At 40.1% G+C, this 14623-nt stretch overlaps 1 protein-coding gene across 1 annotated transcript in view; it reads left to right on the forward strand.

Annotated features, from left to right (window-relative positions):
- CSMD1 (CUB and Sushi multiple domains 1) overlaps window positions 1-14623 on the forward strand; it is a 1850581-nt gene that overhangs the window by 141666 nt on the left and 1694292 nt on the right. The window lies entirely within an intron of this gene.

The raw sequence follows: 14623 nt of genomic DNA on the forward strand, positions 1-14623 counted from the left end.
CCTGTGGACTCTAGGTGCTACCGGCCACCGAGGAGTGGAGCTCCGCCAGGGCTGGTCAGCGTGCAGCTGACCCACTTCCCTGCTACTGAATCGGTTGCCATGTTGTTGCCCGTTGTGTTAACTATAGGGAAGTACGTGGTGACTTTTCAGCGAGCCTTTTTCCTAAGTTTTCCATTGCACTTGGCAACTCACACAAGGTTAACAAAAAGTAGTTCAGGAGATAAACATCGTTAGAACTTGGCCTGTATTAAAAGTTCTAGAGTTTGAAAAAGAAAAAAAAATAAATTATATGAAGAAAAGAGATTAATTAAAGCTGTAATCATTTGTATGAACTGCTTTGCCTTTTGATGGTGGACCAACGGAGAGACACAGGTGTCATTAGTGATGGTTTGGGGTCAGGGTTGGAGGGGTCAGAGACCCATAGGGATAAATGAAAAGGCTATGGCACAGGTATAGGGAGCCACAGAGCGGCCCTAAAAAACCCACGACTGTCAGGTACCCCATAGGCTCTCAGTGAGTCCCCGGGAGCTTCTTTCAGAGCATATGGATGGCACGCTGATGGAAGAGGTGGATGCCTGAGTCTCTGTGGATGGCAGCAGCGGCAAAGCCTAGATTTTTCTGAACGCAGGGTGAGAAGGGCTTTTAAGTTCTGCAAGTCCTCTTTTACACTTGCACACACTGAAGACTTTTGATCTCAAGGTCTTTGTCAGAAGGTGACAATCATGAGAAATGAGTGAGATGAGTTCTTAGCCCAGAGATGCTTGTGCTACGTCGAGAATTCCGGGGGCACATTCTCTAGCATGCACAGATCAACTCCACTGATGAGATTTTTAAGGATATTTGATTTTTAAAAACTTACCTCATTGTTTATGCTTTCCCATGGAATGTCAAAAAACGTCGAGGCCAGTAAATTGAGTAAGCAATATTTAAGCACCAGAAATGGTATTGATCTTTGAATCTATGAGAACTAAGAATGCTGAAATCTGTTTCTGTGAAGTTTCATGCACAAATATGTGAAGGGAGTAGAAGAAGTTCCTGTTGGCAGAAATATTAAGCAGAAAATGGTTATTTACCCCATTTCTTGAAGCTCACACTTGTTCATGTCATGCTCATTCTTTGGCAAGCAGAGGCAGCACCCTGCAAGGACACAATTGAATTTCTTAGCTTTCAGGATTTTTTTTTTGGTGCTTTCAGAGTGTCATACTCAATGTCAGGGGCCAAGTTTTGATTGTTTGTGGGTTTTTTTTTTTTTTTTTTTTTTATTGTTGTTTAGCAGGACCAGAGGTGAGGAGTAAAATGTGTAAAATGTTGAACTAAAGCAATGTGATCTTGGACATAATTATAAAGTATGTTTCCTTACTCGTCCAAATTCATTGCAGGTGTTGCTTTATTTTTTTGCCTTCTACCAACATTTCAACAAGTGTAGAGGTGAATGAGCAGCTAAGCAGGTGGGGGGTGAAGTCTTGTGTTTCGGTTAAAAGGAAGTTCACGTTTTGGGAATGGATCACAAGTAAGTTTTCTTCTCTGAACCTGATAAAGAAAAGAGAAGCAGAAGCAGTCATAGATTAGGAGGTCGGAAACTGAAGCAGGGGGTAGAAGGGGGAGGTCGGAAACCAGAAGGAGGCAGGCAAGAGGCCAGTGCCAGGGGCCCAAGGACACAGAGTTGGAGTATTCAGAACGCCTATTTAGGTGAAAGCAATTGCTAGAAACAGTTTCTCATGGATTATCGACATTTGTCAAAGATGCCGTCATTTGGAAAATAAAGTTTATGAGTGATGTGCGCTTAAAGCTTGGGTGGTAGGCCCTGGGGACAAAAGGGAGGCTGATGTTGGAGACAGAGGTAGAAGAGCAAGAGGCATCACATTCAAAGGCAACCCTGGGCTTGGGCCGCAGGGTTCAGCCGGTTAACGCTGAGCTCTGGAGGGAGATCTGCTCGTGTGTTGCTGGTTTGAACCCGGGCCCACAGCGGGGACGTGGAGAAGTTCCTTTGGAGAGTAAAGGCCTAGGTCTGCGGTGGACCTACGGCTGGCGCAGTTTTGCACTGGCCTGTTTCAATGCACCCAAAGGCAGGCTGATGATTTATGAACTTGGGCTCACCTGCTCCCCCCCGCCACCCCGGGCAGGGGAGGGGGCTACAAAGCAGGTGCTTTGTGCGGTTCAAGTGCCCTGTCCACTTGTTGGAAGTGCCTCCACCAGGAGATTTTCTTGCGTCCTCTTTCCGTTCTTTGAGCAACACTCAATGGTCAGGGGACCTAGACTGGCACTCATCGATCTATTTTTCTGTCTCCCTCGCTCCCTTGGGTAGTCTTCCAGGCACAATTGCGCTTATCGCTCTATTTCCATGAGTAATTACGTTAGCACACGACTGGCACAGATTGACACGCCAACACTACCTGCTCAGTGAATTCAAGAGTGAACCTAGTGGGGTTCCTCCCTCCCCATGAGATCTTACAGGATTGGAGAAAGGTGGGGGGACCGCACCAGAGCAAACTTTTAAAGACTGCGCATAGTTGCCTGCTGTCCTTGCTTGAGAACTACCTTGCCCTGATTTACACACATTTTTCACTCATTGTCTCCACCAGCAAAGCCACTCCCCACCACGCTGTCACCTCGTCCACCTTGCCTCTCCTGCTGTTAGCCCCGGGGTCAGGGAGGCCAACCTGCTGCCTCCATGGCCAGTGCCTAGCGAGGCATCTTCCAACCCCTCTCTTCTCAGCTGAGACATACGGTCATGAGGATCTGTTGGAAGTGACAATGTCCATGGAAGCCTCACCAGTGAACAGGTGTTCCATCCGAGAGCCCCGGTTCCCTGCATCTATCCCCGTGGACCCTGGTTCTTTACTTTGTGTCCTGTGGCACATGCAGGGATGGCCTTCACAGAAAAGGTGAAAGGAAAGAAAAAAAAAAAAAAACAATCTGTGATCCCCTGATCTCCTTTCTGGATTCATGGGGATGGACTTGGCAAAGCAGCGTGAAGACTTTCATGTTGCTATTTCAAGGTGGAGACTGTGATTTCTTTGCTTCGGGATAGGAAGGTAGAGACGGAGAGCTGAGCAAACAGCTGTAAAATTTCAAAGCATCATTTAGTAATGACTGCCTTTTAAGAGTAAGAACAAAAGCGGAGTATACTGCTTGCACCGCATACTAATCAACATTTATTCATAAAGTTCAAGTTCAAACCTCACTGTGTCTAAATATTTTCATTATTTATTACACTTAGCATATGCATGATTCATGTTACCTGTCTGCCTCATTCAAGAGTGCTAGTCCTGTGGAATAGCACTTCAGGGAAATTTGGACCCATCTCTGCCCCTGTCTTGTGGTAAGAATCCCATCCCAGCCAAGGCGTGTCAGCCAGCAAGACGCTGAACTAGTACACGTATGACTGCCCATAAAACGTGGAGATGGTGCAATGCTAGGATGGATTAATTAATATCTTAGAGGCAGAAGGTAAGGGAAATTAGTCTTCGTGTTATAATTTGAAAAATGAGTCATGGTAGTTAATTAACCTATCTAATACCTCAAGGTAAATGAATGCCTGAATCAATTCACAATTAACAATTTAAATAACCCTGCTTTTAAAGTAGCCTTATTATACCTGCATTGAAAATTGGAAACCTGAAACCCTGATGGCCCATCTATGCTTGCTTGATACTTGAAAATCTTTCACAGTCTAAACTGTGAACTCCTCTAAAGGCAGGTACCCTCTTCTCTCCTGTTTTCATCCTGCTTGGGGTGAGGCAGGATGCTTTAGACCTAGGAGGCCCTTCATGATGTTTCAAAAACTAAACTAGATTTTCCTTGTTGGTGCTCGTAGTTACGGAAATTTCCCAAAAAAGAGAAAAAGATGTGGCATGGGAAGCAACCAGCGTGTAGTGACGTCACACTGGGCCCTGACTCAGCGTACAAACGTTTGCAGGCCTGGATCCTGCCTGAGATCTTGCAATGTGGAGAACTACTTTGCAGCCACAGTGCTGGCAGGGTCCACCAGCATGGCAGGTGGGGAGGATTTTGTAAATATTAACCTAAAAAAATGTTAACTAAATGGACAAAAATCAAAGGAAAACCCACTTTGGCAGATAAAAGAAAATAACAGTTACATTAACTGTTGAATGTAAGTTTGTATATACCTATTAGAATTTTATCACCCAAGGTTGCCCGGATCCGTTGGTTAAGCAACCTACTCTTTGATTCCGACTCAGATCATGAGCTCAGGATTCTGAGATCCAGTCCTGGGTTGGGCTCTGAGCCTGATGTGGAGCCTGTTTACGATTCTCTTCCTCTCTCTCAGTCTCTCTCTCCCTCCATTCCTCTCCTCCCCCAGAAAATTATCACTAGGTAAATCAGGTTACTCGTGTACAATCTGGATTACACAAATTGTGTTTGGAGAATTCCAAATTCTATCTCCTGGCTTGGCCACCCTGCTATTTCTAACTTGTCTATCATAGGTTTCTTAATTCTAGCAGAGAGACAATCCTAACTTCACTACCCACCCCACTTCCAGAATGAAACTGGTTTTCACTCTTGCTTAATTCACCTTAGTTAATGGTGTCCCCATGTGTCCAGCTTCTCCAGGTAGTAATCTCAGAGTCTTTCTAGACTGTTTGCTTTCTGCATTATCCTGCCTCAGGGTCAGCCTGTGTCCAGTCTCATCAAAGCGATTCCAAGAGACATTTCGGGACAGCCTCTCCCTTCCTGCCCTCCATCATGATTGTAATTCAGTCTTGGGTTCTCTCTCTTGTGCACTCATGAGTAAGTGCCCATCTGTGCTCCTTGACTTGAACCCCACTGTGTCTACTTCATTCTGCTCACTGCTTTTGGAGTTATCTCCTTAAAAAAACAAGTGATTCCTACTTTCCTAATTATCTATAGTCAAAGTCAATCTTTTTTGGCATATAAAGGATTTCATAATGTGTTCCCTAAATATTTTCCCCCTTTTTGCATCACCTTGCTCCTTTCCCACCATTCTCTACCCCTGAGCCATTCTGGTCTTGCTCTGCCTTACCCTAACCTGACTTCATACTTCCCTCTTTGTCCTCAGAATGCCCTTATCCTCACCTATGTATGGATCTTACACAACTTAGCTCTTCTGTAAAAATGTCCATGAATCTAGAGGCACTTTCCTTCTCACTTTTCTTTGCACTTATTCCATACTGTAGTGTGGACTGATACCTATATTGCTTATATCCCTTAATGTATTTGCATCTCACCACAGTTAATATTAGTATCAGGTAAAATTCTTACCTATTTTTCAATTCTCGATATTAGGGGTGCCTGGGTGGCACAGTCAGTGAAGTGTCTGACTCTTGGTTTCAGCCAGGTCGTGATCTCATGCTGTGAGACTGAGCAGCTGTCCAGCTCCATGATCAAAACAGAGGCAGCTTGGGATTCTCTCTCTCCCTCTGCCCCTCCTGATAGTGATTCTCTCTCTCTGTCTGAAGTAGATAAAGAAATCTTTAAAAAAAATTTCTCATGTGCCTAGTATATAATGCGCACCCAGAGATACTTCTTTTCCTACCTTCCAAACATCGTTTCTTCCCTCTCTTTACCACAGATATTTATTATTCTCTGATAATATAGATTTGAATTTGACCTGCTAACATATCCTTGTTTTATCTGTATAAAATAGATGTTTGTAAAAGTAGCCCCTGCTTTATGACATTTGCATAAACAAGAAATGAAAATAATGGATTTGAAAATCTCTAGGGTTCAAATTTAAGAATCATGTGGTTGGGGGTGGCACCTACTGGCCATGCTTGATATTGCATCCCAGAGCTATTGTTTTCACAAAAAAACAAGGACCAGAGAGGTACTCTTCTGGACTCTAAGGTCCTGGAGAAAAATCATGACTCCTATGGGGTGGAGGGGTCTAAAGCAAGGAAGTCCCTACAGGGTTCTTAAATGCCAGACGTCAATCCAAGGAATATTCATGTGTGTACATGCCACCTTGCGGGCACACAGAGCCAGCCAACACGCCCAACTTGGAATTGATCAGAAGGTCCCTTTTAGTCAGTTGGCATATCCTTTTATGGGATTGTATGTTAGTTAAGTCAACCAACAGAAGTCAGTGTGGATCAAGAGTTACCTTAAATATTTATGAAGACTTGCCTTTCTTCCAGTAGATATTGAGTGCTTACTATCCCAAAATCACACCCTACTCAGTATCAACTACACAGTAAGGATCCACCATAAATATTTAACATCTTTCCTTTTGATGATCGTGTACTCCATTTGGAATTTAACAGTTGGTTCACCATAATCACTTATCTACTGTGGATAGCTAAATTTAGTGGGTTTCAATTCTACTCTTGTAATGAGGAATATAGAAAAAAAAAACTCACATACATATTTAAATCCAATAGGATTACAAAGTATTATACACTTTCCATCTGAAATCTGCTCATATAAACCTAGTGAAGTGAATTGGATCAGCTTGAGAGTTTTTTTTTTTTTTTTATTGAAGCATAATTAACATACAGTGTTATGTTCATTTTAGGTATACAATATAATGATTCAACAATTCTAGACATTACTCGGTGCTCACCATGATAAGTGTCCTCTTAATCCCCTTCACCTGTTCCCCCATCATCCTCATCACGTCCCCTCTGACATCCACCAGATTGTTCTCTACGCTTAAGAGTCTGTTTTTACATTTGTGCCCTTTTGCCGTTGTTCATTTGTTTCTTAAAGTCCATTGTGAGTACAACCATATGGTATATTGTGTTTCCCTGAGTATTTCACTTAGCATTATACCCTCTAGCTCCATCCATGTTGTTGCAAATGGCAGGATCTCATTGTTTTTTGATAGTTGAGGAATATTCCACTGTATATATTTCACATCTTCTTTATCCATCCGTCTATCAATGGACATTTGAATTGCTTCCATATCTTGGCTATTGTAATTTATGCTTAAATAGGCTTAGGGATGCATAAATCTTTTCAATTCACTGTTTTTTTATTTGGGTATTGAATTTGCTGGGTCAGATAGTATTTCTATTTTTAATTTTTTGAGGAACCTACATAGTGTTTTCCATAGTGGCTGCGCCAATTTACATCCTCACCAATGGTGGTGCGTGAGGGTTCCCTTTTCTCCACATCCTCACCAATGCTAGTAATTTCTTATATTTTTGATTGTAGCTATTCTAACAGGTGTGAATTGAGATGTCACTGTAGTTTTGATTTGTATTTCCCTGATGACGAATGATGTTGAGTATCTTCTCATGTCTCTGTTGATCATCTGGACATCTTTGGAAAAATGTCTATCCAAGCTGTCTGCCTATTTTTTAAACAGATTGTTTAATTTTTTTGGTGTTGAGTTATATAAGGTCTTTATATATTTGGGATGTTAACTCCTGGATATTAATCAAATCAACTCAATAAATTTTAAGGAATGGTTACTAAGACTGGCCAGGAATTACTTTACTATATTTGACACATACTATATACTCAATAAATCATAACTATTAATATTTTTACTCCAAGCAGAACACAAATACTTTCCATAAAGTGTAGATACCTTCACTCCTCACTGCTATTTCTGGCACATTTCCCTCCACCTGTGTAAGTTCCCCAAACTTCTTTACATGAATAATTTCCAATTTTTCTTTATGGCCACATCGTTTCTTCTCTAAAACCATCTTTGATGTCCATAGCAAAATTTAACTGCCACCTTTTTTGTTGTTGTTGTTCTTAATGCTTTAAACTTGTCCCCACTATAGCACATAGTTTTATAATCCCAGTTGTGTCTTACTGTGCCCATCTCCTCCTGTGCTCTGGGCACTAGGACTCTCCCCAGGCACTGGAGCAGGGCCACTCATTGTTGGCTGCTAATCGTATCACCCATCTCCAGCACCTCACTGCATGGTCCCTGGCACATGCCAAGTGTTCCACACATGTTTGCTGATGTATTGAAATTTAATTAAGACACAATGCAAGCAGTGACATAGGCCAAGCCAGTTAGCAGAGCAGTAAAGGCTTTTGAAGAGAGAGAAATTAGAGGCTGAGTGTGGTAACATGTAAAATTGTTTCTGGAGAGTATTATTTTCTTCTGGACCTATCTGACCAGCAGAAGTTTACAGGTGGGTTAGATCTCAAAGGGCCTGGCCCTTGGGGGTGAGTTCTTCTGCTTGTGTAAGCTGCTTCGGTTTACTCTCCCATCTGCTCACCTCTGTGGGTGGGCCACAGTGACACCTTGTCTTTGTGTGTATGGGGCAGGGAGGTGAGGTTGGTACTCAGTGGAGTGCCTGTTATTGTGATATCTCCCCAAAACATCATGGATTAGACCGGAGTCCCAACGCCACAAGGCAGGCATCTATTTTCGAATGTGTTGTGAATGTTTCTTAACCATTTCATTGAAGTTTGAAAGAATCAGGGTGTCATCATTGGATAACCTTTCTGATGAAAGTGAAAGTGTAGCATAACAACATAGCTATGGAGTCAGGCAGACCTTGGTTTAAATCCTATACTGGATGACCTTTAGGAAAAGTTGCTTAAATCCTTCAAGACTCTGTTTCTTCAACCATACAAAATAAGTATCAAATGTACAGAGTGTTGACCTAAGTGAAATAAGATGATACATGTAAAATGCTTGCTTGGTATACAGTAGGCACTTCCCATTGTCATTTTGTCATTTGTGGGTTCTCAATAAAAGACCTGTTTTTCTTTTTTTTTTTTTTTTTAAGAACTGTTTTTCTAAACTCTTATTAAGGATGCTATTTATAAGCTCGTTGCAACAGTTGAGGAACATCTAGAATGATGATGTAACAGTGTGAACCAAAATGAAATGCCTCAAACGGAGCTCAGATGTTCCAGTCAGAACTACCGTCTGCTTCTGTGCTCCTGCTCTTTCTGTCAGGTGTGCAAAATGAAAAGACATCTGCAAATAGGTGGATTTTTCAGATTTCAGATTCTTTGTCCATTGACTAGCTGATGTTTTAACGAAGTTTTGACAGTTTCTCTTTATTCACAGGCATAGGTAAAATGGAGAAAAAAAACAACCCTCCCACTTTCTGACTTCACATGTTTGGGGTTGAAGTAAAGGGCATATCATCATGTTATTCACCAGCTGCCTAGTGTAGCCGTGAAAATGAAGGGCCTCTCAATGCCTTCTTGATTAGCTGCTCTTACTCTTCACACTGCAAATAACTTCTGGGGAACATAACAAGTTCACTGAAAGTTCAATAGACTCAGTTCTAGAGAGGTCTTTTTGATATTTATTTTTTACAGAATTTCTCCACCCATTTAATTTCTATTCCTCCCCTGACCTTCTTTATCCCATATTCACCTTAGAATACACTCAGCTCTCAGCAGTGGCCAGATATTCCATTCCTTAGAATGCAAGGATTCTGATTACGTCAAGATAGAAGGTCGTGGTACAAAGTTGCCTTTAGCAGTAATGACACTGTCCTCTGTGACCTCTCAGCAATATGTAATTATCATTATCAAGTCAAAGATTGATCTATCCATCTATTGACCTATCAATCTGTCATCTATCCATTATATTTCTACAGTCTATTTATTTCTCATCTATCCATCTATCATCTATCAATCAATTTATTATCAATCATCTATCTATAATCTGCCTGTCATCTATCATCTATAATCTATGCTCATGTATGTAGCTTTCTATCATCTATCTATCATCTATCTATCATGTTTCTATCATCCATCAATCAATTTATCACCTATCCATCATCCATCTCTATCATCTATCATCTTTTGATCAATCTATCACCTACCATCTATCTGTATATCTATCCATCTCTCTACTTTGTAATGACCTACTTACGTTCCTTCTTTACCCTTGAGATGCTAATCTGCTTGTAGTAAGTTGTCATGAGCAGTAGCTTTCAGATTCTTGTATCTTGAAAATCCAACACAAAAATTGTCCACAAATAATGATTTGAAATGATAAGTGTTTCCATAAAAATATAAATTCAGTTCTTTTACAATGATTTATGGTTAAGTGCTAGTCTTTCAGTGGCCGGCCGTCGAGTATCTATAATGTGTATGGGATTTTGTAGATGCTCTAGAAAGGGGCATAAGAACAAGAGTGGCAATAAGTATCTCACAATTTCTTTCTGTTCCAAGTTTGATTCAGGTGAATGCAGTAGCATAGGACTCTAAATTGGAAGGACCCTTTCTCTTTCACAGTCTCATTGGTGGGAGAAATTGGTGGAGTTACATTTGTTAGGACTGGCTTGGGGTCTGTGTTGAGCTGAGTTTCTAGAAGGTAGATTTTCAGCCCTGGTGGTTCCCTGGATGAGGAATAACATGCACAAATATACGTCACAATCCTTCAGTGTGATCCATGCCACACAGGACATACGTAGCTTCATTATGGAGTATGGAAAGATTCACTAAAAGATATGTTCATAACTACATCATCTTTATGAGTTTTCATTCTATGTCAGGAGGCCTCTGAATAGGGCAATAGTGATGTTGCTAGATCTGGGCTCTGAGCTGATCAAGTTTTTAGAACACCTTAAGTACCAGATAGTAGATGTTCAACAAACGTTTATTATTATCCTGAGCCAGGTTCTCTTCAAGCATTTTCAAAATGTGATCTCAGTAGAGCTCCACAAAACCCTGCTAGGCAAGCCTCTTCATCTCATTTTAAGAGTGAGGACACTGAGGCACAGAGTATCAGTAACTTACCATGAACAAGGTAAGTAGTGGGGTTAGGATTTTAAGGCACAGTAACTTGACTGCTGTGCACCTTAACTCTCACCACCATATATTGCCAAGCCCATGCCAGTTAGTCCACACAACAGTCCTGGCTTTAAAGAAGGAGGCTCCCAGTGAGAGGTTTTGAAGGAAAGATGGGAGACGGGATACTCTAGAATTTCTTGCACAATTCAGAGGAGCAGGAAACAGTAGAGATAATAAAGAGCATCTGATTTTGACTGGAAGAAAGTTACATGTCAAGTTACCTGCCTTGGCCTCTATACTTGCTCATAATGCCATCAAGGGACTGTGGGAATATCATTATATTCTTCTACATTCAGGCTAACAATTGGGCATAAGCCTATTTATGTATTTGCTTATTTATTTTGTACATGCCTACAGGACAAGCTAGCAAATTTGTTGACATAATTTTCATTGAAGTTAACAAAAGTACAGTGTGTAGGGAATACATTGTGCACATAATGATATTGCCCTAGCATGTGAACTATGAAGTGACAATAGTCATGCCTTTCAAACATTTAAATGAGCTCTGTGTTCATGACTGGAAAGCAATTACTTTATAGGATAAACTTGCCATGTTCAAAAATCAACTTTGGTAATTTTGTCCAAAAAAGCTGAAGAATATTTTATTCATACAGGACAATCATACAAACAAACAAAACCCCAATACGCTGCTTTTGATTCTAACTGGCTCAGAAACTTAATATACATTTTATAATACAAGGTTTCCTATTATGGGGCTGTTGGAATTCTATATTCTGATCATCACCCTTTTAAAAGTCACACGCATAGCATTTGTCATTATTTACTGTGTTTCAAGCAGTTGTTTGAAGAAATACATTAAATACCAAAGGACAAGAAAATTAAGAATTTGAATAGTTTGTACTTTTAGATTACAGTAAAATTAGGCAGGAAGTCCCAGCAAGAGCTCAGAATGTCACTCTTGAATGCATAACCTTTGTGGAAAAATCAGAGAAGTACATTAGAGCCGCACATTTTCTAGGGGTCTATAGATAATTGAAAAAAAATGTACTCAATGGTAGTTTTTTTAGTAAATCAGGGTAAAAATAATAAGCTAATAACTCCAAAAGATTTACCTACTCAATCTCCCTAAGATGAAAGGCAGCACACCTATTTTCATTGATAAATAAAGCTTTGATAGGTTTGAAAAAAAAGTGTACCCAGGAATCTCAGTAGAAAAGTTTTAGGATATTGTGAAAAATATTCCACTCATCTAAGGGCCTTTCATTTTCACTTTTGCTGAAGAGGTTTTGGCAAAACAAAGATAGTATCTGTAGTGTTTTTCTACTCATCCAACCAGCTTTGAAGTCGGGAAAGGAACCATTAGCAGAAATTGTACTTTATATGTATCTCTCTGCCCTTCTAGCCTTAGACTTAAGGTAAAGTAAAAATCATTGTGATCTTTCTGCTTGGGACATGAGTGGTGAAGTAAATATTAGTCCTTAAATTGATTTGGGTCACAAAAACAAATGCAGAAAAATAACAAAAGAAGAAGACTTCTAAAATTTTTGATCTTATAAATTGCATGGGAGTGAAACCTTTGCTGATGTAGGTAGTTCTTTTGTCTTTTTAAATTATTCCAGTTGATTAATCTGCTAACTCCCTGAATACCTGGGCATTCCCAGGCCATAGATTTGAATTTTTTCCTATTTTTAGTCTACTAGGAACGTGTAAATTCAAGAATATGATGAATGCCATTAATGTGAACCAGCCAAGCAATCTGATTTCCTTACTGTAATTCGGACACATAGAGAGCTCAACATTAGAATCAAGAGGTGGGTAACACGTGCATTCGGCAAGTTCTCAGATTTGAGGCACGTTACGTATGCCAAGTTTTGTTTTTGTTTTTGTTATGTAACTGATGCTAATAATATAGAGGTCTCAGGGGGTTAAGAGGATTTGACAGCATGCATAAAGCAGACACTTCAGTACCTACCTTGAAATGAAACTGTCTCTGGGATTTGGTTATGGGCGTGATGGTAGCAATCCAAGAAAGGGAGAAAAAAAGACTCAAGAGGGAGAAAAGCTATGGTGGGTGGTTAGAGAGGCTGTTCTGAGCTCACCCCATGGAGCAGCTTCTCCTGAGGTCTCTCCACTTCTGCCCTGGACCAATGGTTTTGGAATCTACAAACCTCCTTGCTCCTCCACTTTCTCCCCCTTCTTTCAGAGAGAAGATTGTTGAGTTCTAAAAGCATATGCGTCGATTTGTGTTTTTCTTCAGTTTATATGTTGATGCAGATTTTAGAAAGGGAGGGTATGAACTGCCAAGAAATTTGTCTTCAAAAGGGATACAAGCCTGACTGTCATAAATATGACATTGTGTTCAGCTTCTCTTGCTTTCAAAATAAAATTCTTTGATTGCCTTCAACTTCCGTCTCCCATAAATGTCTTGGCTTTGTGTTAGCATTTATGTGGCAGCGAGAGCCCGTTACCCTGTGGCAGCGGTCTACTACAGTGACATTATTTCACTTGGAAATGCTGATTGTTTCTTAAATAGAGGCTCCATACCTGGTCACTTCTAGTAAGTGCATTAAAATAGTCATCATGACCCTTGTTAGCTTTTGTCTTTGAGTGACGAGTTGTATGAGAATTATCTCAAGTAACACCATGGTGTCTGTTGTTATTTAATTGTATAAAAATGCATAAGCAGAAATTGTCCCTTCTGTTATGAAATTATTTTTCTTGGTACACACACACACACACACACCCCTCATCAACCACTTCCTCTGAACTTAGACAATGGCTCTGTTTGAGACAGTTTCCATTGTGTATTTATGTATACAACCATCTCTCTCTGTAGAGGAAAAAAATCCTTTCTTTAGGATAAAATATAAAGATTTGATGGGTTTAGATTTGAAGAACACAAAATAAAAATACATAAAGGGATGAACAAAGTCCTTGTGTAGCAGAAAGGAAGAAAATTTGATCAAATAATTTAAACTTTTCTCAAAGTCACACCTGTGGACACATGTGATTAGAAATGTAATGTTAAAAAAAATCACAGAAGACTAAGAGTAAGTCTTTGGAAAAAACTAAAATTTGAGGAAAGAGGGATCCCTGGGTGGCGCAGCGGTTTAGCACCTGACTTTGGCCCAGGGTGTGATCCTGGAGACCCGGGATCGAATCCCACGTCAGGCTCCCGGTGCATGGAGCCTGCTTCTCCCTCTACCTGTGTCTCTGCCTCTCTCTCTCTCTCTCTCTCTCTCTCTGACTATCATAAATATATAAAAATTTAAAAAAAATAAAAAAAATAAAATTTGAGGAAAGAAATTAAGATTCACCCTCATTTAATTCCAAAAACTTTAACCTTTAGAACCATAGGTATGAGATGGACTATTAAAGAATTTAAGCATTTAGATTAGCCAAACTGAGAACGTGGCATTAAATTCATCTTACATACCCCAGAAATTATGATCACTGCAGAAAGTAGCACATGCTTCAATCTGACACCAGCGTATCTTGCTTTATCAAGACATCACTTAAAATAAATTTAGTGGACAGAGTGGCAAAAATGCATTTCACAGACACAGTGATGAAATAAGAATGGGATATGGGGAAATAACATTAATTACTGGATCCCCTAAGTGGTTGCTAGATAGGATCATCAGAGACAGAGTAAGAATAAATTAATTATCAACACAAAATTTCAGTCACAGAAGGTTCACAGTGTATTTGTCGAGTTAACATAAATTATAGTGGAAGAGACAGTGAATCTAAGGAGACAGAAAATTATGGAAGGAACAGTATATGTATGGTTTCATCACACTGTCAAATGTACTCTGTAAAGACTTGAAGGACACATCCACAGGTAAAAACAATATTATTTATACACACGCTAACATATCCTGATCCCTTTGTAGAAAATTGCATATCGTTGACTGAATTTTAAATGAAAACTATGAGAAAGTCTCTCAGT

Source organism: Canis lupus, chromosome 16 (genome assembly GCF_011100685.1).
Source record: "Canis lupus familiaris isolate Mischka breed German Shepherd chromosome 16, alternate assembly UU_Cfam_GSD_1.0, whole genome shotgun sequence".
Lineage (NCBI taxonomy): Eukaryota > Metazoa > Chordata > Mammalia > Carnivora > Canidae > Canis > Canis lupus.